Source organism: Castanea sativa, chromosome 6 (genome assembly GCF_040712315.1).
Source record: "Castanea sativa cultivar Marrone di Chiusa Pesio chromosome 6, ASM4071231v1".
Taxonomy (NCBI): Eukaryota; Viridiplantae; Streptophyta; class Magnoliopsida; order Fagales; family Fagaceae; genus Castanea; species Castanea sativa.
This window is the reverse complement of record NC_134018.1, coordinates 32,531,099-32,539,008: the sequence shown is the minus strand read 5'-3', so window position 1 is coordinate 32,539,008 and position 7,910 is coordinate 32,531,099. Positions and strand designations below refer to the sequence as shown.

Below are 7,910 nucleotides of genomic sequence, written 5' to 3'. Positions count from 1 at the left end.
TATTGTCTTTATTGTATCTGTCTGCTGTAGTTAATGTAATAGTTCTACTTGCCATTGGCATGTGATCAAAGCCTGATTAACAAGGGCATCGTTTGCTCATAAGCAGGACCAAGGAGGGTTGCTCTTAGACCAGGATCAGCTCCCTAATCCAGAAATCTTTGGGCCTAGTGTAGCAGGCGACCCAGCCCAACATTTGTAAAAAAGGCCCACACACCCTCAAACCCTAATCAAACCATATACATCATATGTTGTTTTTGTTGCTATGGAGAGTGGGATAATAGATAGGACAATGGCGACAGCAATGAATTGGCCAGCTTGTGGTGGCTAGGGATGGCAATTTAAATCCGACCCGCGGATACCCGGTCTAGCCCGACCCTAATGGGCCGGGTTTTACCCGGTCCGATAAAGAATAGGGTCGGGTATGGATTTTAAAAAAAAAAACCCGAAGCGGGTCCGGGTCGAGTCCGGGTTTTATCAAAAAAATCCAGACCCAACCCGAAACCCGACCCGGATAAATACCCGGTTAAATACCTGGTATATTAAATTACTAAAATACCCCTTATATATATATTTTCTGATTTTGTATGGGAAACCCTAAGTCTCTACTCTCTACTCTCTCACACTCACAGCCAGCCGCCTCTCACACTCAGCCCTGCCCTCTCGCCTCTCTCACACTCACAGCTAGCCGCCCTCTTGCCTCAGCACACAGCCCTCTCGCCTCAGCCCGCAGCTCTCGCCTCGCCTCGCCTCGCCTCGCCTTGCCTCAGCACAGATTTGAGGTATGTCTTATGTTCTTACGTGAATTGTTTTTGCCTTTTGAAAAGCTCAGCTGGGTTTGATTTGGTTTTGTTCAATTTTGTCGTGTTTTGGTTTGTGATTATTGTTTATGATCTGGGTTATGGTTGTTGGGGAAATTTTTTCAGAACAGGGAAAAAAGATTGGATTTTGGAATTGGGTTTTGAATATTTATTTTATAGTTTTGATCTGATTAGCTTTTTGGGTTTCATTTGGACTTGTTTTGATTTGGGAGTGATTGAATTTTAATTTTGACGTGTTTTTGTTGAGAAAATCATAGATATAAATGCGATTTATTAATTAAAAGATTTGATATTAAGTTTCAATTCATCACAATAATTTTTAATGTTTGGCTGCTGGACATGGCATTAATATATGTTTGTTTGATGTGATTATTGGCATTGTATTTTGCTATGTTGACGAATTAACTTCAGGCATCAAAATATATGTTTGTTTGGCTGCTGGACATGGCATCAAAATATTTATATGTTTGTTTGCTGATAGATTTGATATATGTTTGTTTGATGTGATTATTGGCATTGTATTTTTAATGTTTGGCTGCTGGACATGGCATCAAAATATTTATTTTCTTCTATCAGCAAAGAAAATGAAATCGAGAATATACCAATCAATTAGCAACTCCATGTCATGACCTTATGGATTTCCTATGAAATTAAACTTAATATATCATGACCTTAAGGATTTCCTATGAAATTAAACTGACCCTACCTTCTTTCTTCTGATTATTCCTTGTTTCAAATGTCTTTAAGAAAAAAAAATCCCAATTGATAATTTTTTGCTTACTGATCCCAATTGATAATTATATCATATAATTACACTGCTACACATATGACCCTATAAAAAATCACTTCAAAATTATTAGTCTATCAAGTAATTCATGTCACATGATTTTGTGTTTGTTGTGAATGCAGAGCCTAAAACGGAGATGGAAAACACAAACAAATCTAGTTCTTCCTCGCCGAGCAGCTCTCCCTTGAGAAACAAATCTAGTTCTTCCTCGCCAAGCGGCTCTCCCTTGAGAACCGAACGTTTTCCTTTGCCAGCTATGCGGCCTTCTTCACCATTTTCACGTTCACCCTCACCATTGTCGCCTGGCAGCTCACCCTCAGGATCACCATCACCTTTATGCCCATTAAACAACGAGTAAGCGTTTGGAATTTGTAGTTAATCATGTTTAATTATATTTGGGTTGATAGAATTTGTGAATCTGTGTATTTATGAATTTGTGCGTATTAATCAATGAGTATGTCACATAATAAATTTAAGTATATTTGTTGTGATTCTAATTCCTAAACTTTTGAACCAATTAGGAGTCCAAAATCCCCAACGGTGGATTTAGGAGAAGACTTAGAGTTAGAGGAACAAGAAGGGGGAGGAGGAGAGGGAGAGGGAGAGGGAGAGCGAGAGCGAGAGCCTACAAATGAGGGCTTGGAGTTGGATACAACTAGAAAAAGAAAGACTACCTCAGATGTTTGGGATCATTTTACAAGGAAGAAAGTTGATGGAAAAATTAAAGCCCAATGTCATCATTGTAGCAAACTTTACTTGGGTGATTCTAGCCAAGGTACAACCCATTTACGTAATCATTTAGCAAGATGTCCACGGTTGAAGTTTAAAGATATAAGGGATATGCGACAACAAGTGTTAATTAAACAACAAAATAAGGTGGATGGAACTATGAGTTTAAATTCTTATCAATTTGATCAAGGCAAAGTGAGGAATAATCTTGCTCGTATGGTCATCCTACATGAATACCCCCTTTCAATAGTTGACCACATTGGATTTAGAGAATTTGTGGTTTCTCTTCAACCGTTGTTTAAACTTGTCACAAGAAATACTTTGAAGAGTGACATTCTTAAAATCTATGATAATGAGAGGGAGAAAGCTTTGAAGATGACGGACAAGAATGGAAGTAGGATGGCAATTACAACTGATATGTGGACTTCAAGTAACAAAAAGAGAGGGTTTATGGTCATTACCGCTCATTTTATTGATCATACTTGGACGTTGCAAAGTCGGGTTTTAAGGTAATTTTTTTATCTATAAATTGAATGTTAAAGACTTTACATTTAGAATGTTTATTGAGTTATGTTATAATTATTCCTATTATTTTTTTAGGTTTGTTTATGTTCCTTCTCTACACACAAAAGATGTCCTTGCTGATGTCCTTGTTGATTGCTTTTTAGAGTGGAATATTGATAGGAAGTTGTCTACAATAACCGTTGATAATTGTAGTACTAATGATGCTATGATAAGACTTCTCTTGAATAAGCTTGATACTAGTTCTCTCATGTTGGGTGGGTCTATGTTGCATATGAGATGTGCTGCACATATTTTGAATTTAATTGTTCAAGATGGATTGTCTCTTATTGGTGATGGTATTGAAAGGATTCGTGATAGTGTGATTTATTGGACTGGATCACCAAAAAGGAGGCAAAAATTTGAAGAAAATGCACGACAATTGCGTGTTCAATGCACCAAAGAGTTAGTCTTAGATTGTAAAACTCGTTGGAATTCAACTTACTTAATGCTTTCTACTGCATTGATTTATAAAGATGTTTTTCCTCGTTTGGCTAAACGTGAAACATCTTATTCTTCTTTGCCATATGATCATGATTGGGAGTTAGCTAAAGATATTTGTGGGAAGTTGGAGTTGTTTCATAGTGTGACTGAGTTTTTTGAGGTCGTAAGTACCCCACAACTAATATGTATTTTACTTTGGTGTGTGAGTTGAAAATTGCATTGAATGAATGGAGTTTGTCTTCAAATGAGATGATAGCTACAATGGCAGAAAGCATGCTTGCTAAATTTAATTCTTATTGGGCTAATGTTAGTGTTGTTATGGCTGTTGCTGCTATCTTAGATCCAAGATATAAGATGAAGTTATTGGAGTTTTATTATCCTAACATTTATGGTGATAATTCAAATTTGGAGATTGAAAAAATAAAGAATCTTTGTTATGATTTGCTTGATGAGTATGGAGATCTAGATGAGTCCCCTGCAAATAATGAAGGAAGTTCTCATATTCCTGCAAGTAGTGCTTCAAGCCCTGCGGCTCAAATGAAGTTTAGGTTGAGTGGGTCAATGTCATGTTTTGATTTGTTTGTGAACAATAGTTCAAAGAAACATGAGAGTGCTAGAATGGAATTTGATTATTTCATTGATGAGGGAGTGTTGAAGAGAAGTGAAGATTTTGATATTTTGGGATGGTGGAAAAGTAATGGTCTCAAGTATCCTACTTTACAAAGGATTGCAAGAGATATTTTAGCCATTCCTGTCATAACTGTTGCTTCAGAATCTGCCTTTAGCACTAGTGGGAGGCTTTTAAGTCCACACCGTAGTAGGCTACATCCCAAGACTATAGAGGCAATGATGTGTGCTCAGAATTGGTTATGGAGTGAAATCAACGGTTAGTAATTGTCTAATTTTTATTTATAAAATCAAAATTGTATTTTTATATTTTCTTGTTACAAATTGATGAAGTTTATTTCATTTTTTAATTCATTGTTGTTGTAGGTTCTTCAACTATGTCTGGTGATTGTGATTTTCAAAAAATTCTTGATGATAAGGAGCCTAATGAAGAGGAAGGGAGTTGTGTCACAGTTGTGGACGATTAAACATTTTGTAATAATTTAGTAGCCGTTTTAATTTCTTAGACTTGTTAGATTAATTTGTTGGTTTGTAATTATTCTAAACCATTTGCAATTTCTTAGTCTTTTTAATTTGTTGATTTGTGGAGGATAAGACATTTTGTAATTTCTTAGATTTGTGAGATTTATTTTGTAGCTTTTTAAGTAATTTATTGCCATATAAGATGATTTTGGGTGCCATATAATGATATAAATGGAGGTAAATGATTTGGCTACCATATAACAGGGCAAATTTTGGCATTTGGGCCATGTTAAATGACTTGAATGGGCTTGAATTTAGGAAAAAAAAATTTAATGGGCTTCAAAATTTTTTTTTTTTGGTTGGGCTAAATTTGGGCCCAATAAGTTAAACGGGGCCCAGCGGGGCGGGTCTGGGCCCCGAGAAAAAAAACCGATTATTATTCGGGCTGGGTCCGGGTTTCGGGTCTTGGCCCGCGGGTCGGGTCCAGGTATGCAAAAACCCGGCCCGAACCCGACCTGTTGCCATTCCTAGTGATGGCATACTGCAGCATGTGATGGCATATTTCGGCGTGGGTGGTGGGGTGCCTAGGTGTGCTTCTTAGTTCTTGAACTATAGAAGAGGAGCTGAGATTTTAATTTGTGGAATAGGATTATGTGTGGCAAGTTGTAATTAATTTTTTTAGTAAATGTTAATATGGCATTGTGTTATTGGTGGCATTAACCTTCAGACAAAATTTAAACTCTAATGTTACATATATATATATATATATATATACACCCACACATACAAATACACACATACTTGACATAATATTTTTTTTTTATAGGTAAGAAAATAGCATTTGTTAAATCATGTTACAAATAAATTTTATGTATATTTAGCTTGGCCCTCTGTGAAGATATTTTATGGCTCTATCACTGCATATATATATATATAAAAGTCCTTGGTTGTCCACTCAGCTTCAACCTCCTGCGCTAGTCCAAATCGGCAACCTCTAGTATATCTCTCTCAATGTTTATCCAGTTAGCTAGTTACTGCTAAAGACTAAAGGAACTGCAATTTACTCCTCAATTTAGAATAGAACCAACCAAAAAAATTTAAAACGTAAAGTAGTTTACTTTGGATTACGGTGTGTTGTTTTTAACAACAAAAAAAGTTTACCGTGTGCTATGTGTTTTACGGCTATACTACTGTTCATATTTTACTAATTTTTTTTATAGGTTTTTTCAATTTTACTGCCTGTGGTTCAGTGGCGGTCTAAAATAATTATTTAACTACTTAACGTTATTTCACTTATCTAAATAGTATTTTACAGTTATTCCTCACACAATTTGTTTCTTTTTTATTTTGCTTTATAACTAGCTTATAAAATTCAGTACTTAGGCTTCAAAGTGTGAATAATCTGTGGAGGAAACCATTCGTAACAAATGTTGGAACTTAAGAGGTTGAACCTTTAAAAAAAGGTTAAGGATTTCTTTTTATTAAACAGGTCCAAGATGTTAAAGCAATGGCAGTCGTAAGAGCCATTGAATTTGTGCATGAAGTTGGTGTATCAGCAATTATATATCCTAGAAGGAGATTTAGAAGAAATCATAAACTCTAAAAATCTCGTAGCTCTTTCAATATGGATGAAAAATGTTCCTTTTTATCTTAACATTGTATTTGAAGCCAATTTGGCTTTTATTTAATTGAAATCACAGCTTCTTTCTCAAAAAGATTATTTCAACTAATATGAAAATATATGGTTAATCAACACAATGAAGTCCATTAAAAATTTCTAAAAGCTTGACCTCCCTTAGAAAAAAATTCCCTAGCTTTGCCTGGATATGATTGATAATTTCTAGCCATTTTCTATGTTGCTTAATATTATAACTAATATATATGATGTTTATTAAAATATATATATATATATAATTTTTATATAAATGTGTTACAAAAATTAAAAGTTAGTTAATTTTCAAACAAAACAAAACGCAAATCCATTTTTTTAACAATTTCCAAACGCACACAGTTTACTACCACTACTACTAGGCTACTAGCCAACAGCTTTTACAGGCAACTTCGAAAATCGAAGTGCAGAGTTGACCCCTGGCTACTCTAAAGTCTAAATTCGTCCCGGCAACAGCACTTTGAAACAAACTCCCTGGGCCAGCGATTTACCCCATTATGGGCTCACCCGTCGCGAACAGTGATTAGTCTCTGGTTGAAAGCTTTGAGGATACACTGTGGGCAACCAAAAAAAAAAAAAAAGTCTAAATTCTAAACTCTTTTCAAAAAACTCTAAAGTCTAAACTTTTTTTTTTTAATTTTTTAATTTTTTTTTTTTTTTTGCTAAACAAGTCTAAACTAAATATTAATAACAACCGAGTAGAACCTGCATTTTATTTAACTGGACAAAGACCTAGGGGCCTAGCCCCTCTTGGATGAACCAAGAAGTAAGGAGATGGAGTAATTACCAAGCTTTAAAACCAACAGCTCACATAGTACGTTTGGGAACCACTCTATTGACTAATCTAGGAGCAAAAATAATTGACCAATTACAAAAAGATAAAATCTTTTCAACCTCTTCATGATTGACACCCTCTATTTCCCAATTCTTAGTTGAGTCCTCCTTTATTGCCAAAACAAACCTTCTTTACATCTTCAAAATGACCTTGGAGAGACCTAAACTCCTTGCTTCAGGGACAACTACCACTGCCACCTTTGTTTCCACCCACTCTCCAGCCATATCCCTAGCTGTCAAAGACTCCAAGCATGTCATATGTTCCAGAAGAATCCCTATACACAGCGGCACAATACACTCCATTTTCATGTACTGATGCATAAAAATTAAACTTCAGCCATCTATTTGGGTAAGGCAATCATTTATGCTTGTGCTCTAACAGCAGGATTAAGGAATCCCACACTGACTTATGAGTGAAATAACTCCGGTTGATAGATCTAGGTAGCTGTAACAGTTCCACACTCTCATCACTGAAGAAAAGCTCCTCTCATTTATCAAATTTGATCACATAAAATGGAAGCAAAGAGCAGGAAGTATTTTTCCTCCTCCTTGTCAATGTTCAAATGCAAGAAAGAGTTTGACCAAATGATCACAGCAAAAGACCAACCAGTGTACAGCTAGATTTCAGAAATTAGACAAGTTGCATAATGGTGTAATGAGCAATAATATTAGGTATGAAATCCTGCTTAGAATAACATGCAGCATGCTGTGAGAGACCCTGCTGCTCATGCTAGGACTCTGCTTAGCACAATCCCAGAAATTCTATTTTAGAAAAACCTGGCATTCTCTTATACAAAGATCTTTCATCCTCATTGAAATTAAAAGGGGAGTGAAGGATCCACATTGCAGAGTACCTAAATTCCATTCTATTTCTCATATGATCAAGCTCAAAATATAAATGCACATGAGTAAACACAAACACACAGACCTTGGGAGAATAATTGCAATTAATTAGGTGTTAAAAAAGCAACGTAGGGTA

The 7,910-nt window shown here is 35.6% G+C and overlaps 1 pseudogene; it reads left to right on the top strand.

Annotated features, from left to right (window-relative positions):
• The first annotated feature begins 1,693 nt into the window (after positions 1-1,693).
• On the top strand, positions 1,694-4,550 carry LOC142639810 (zinc finger BED domain-containing protein RICESLEEPER 2-like; annotated as a pseudogene).
• Positions 4,551-7,910: the final 3,360 nt, after the last annotated feature.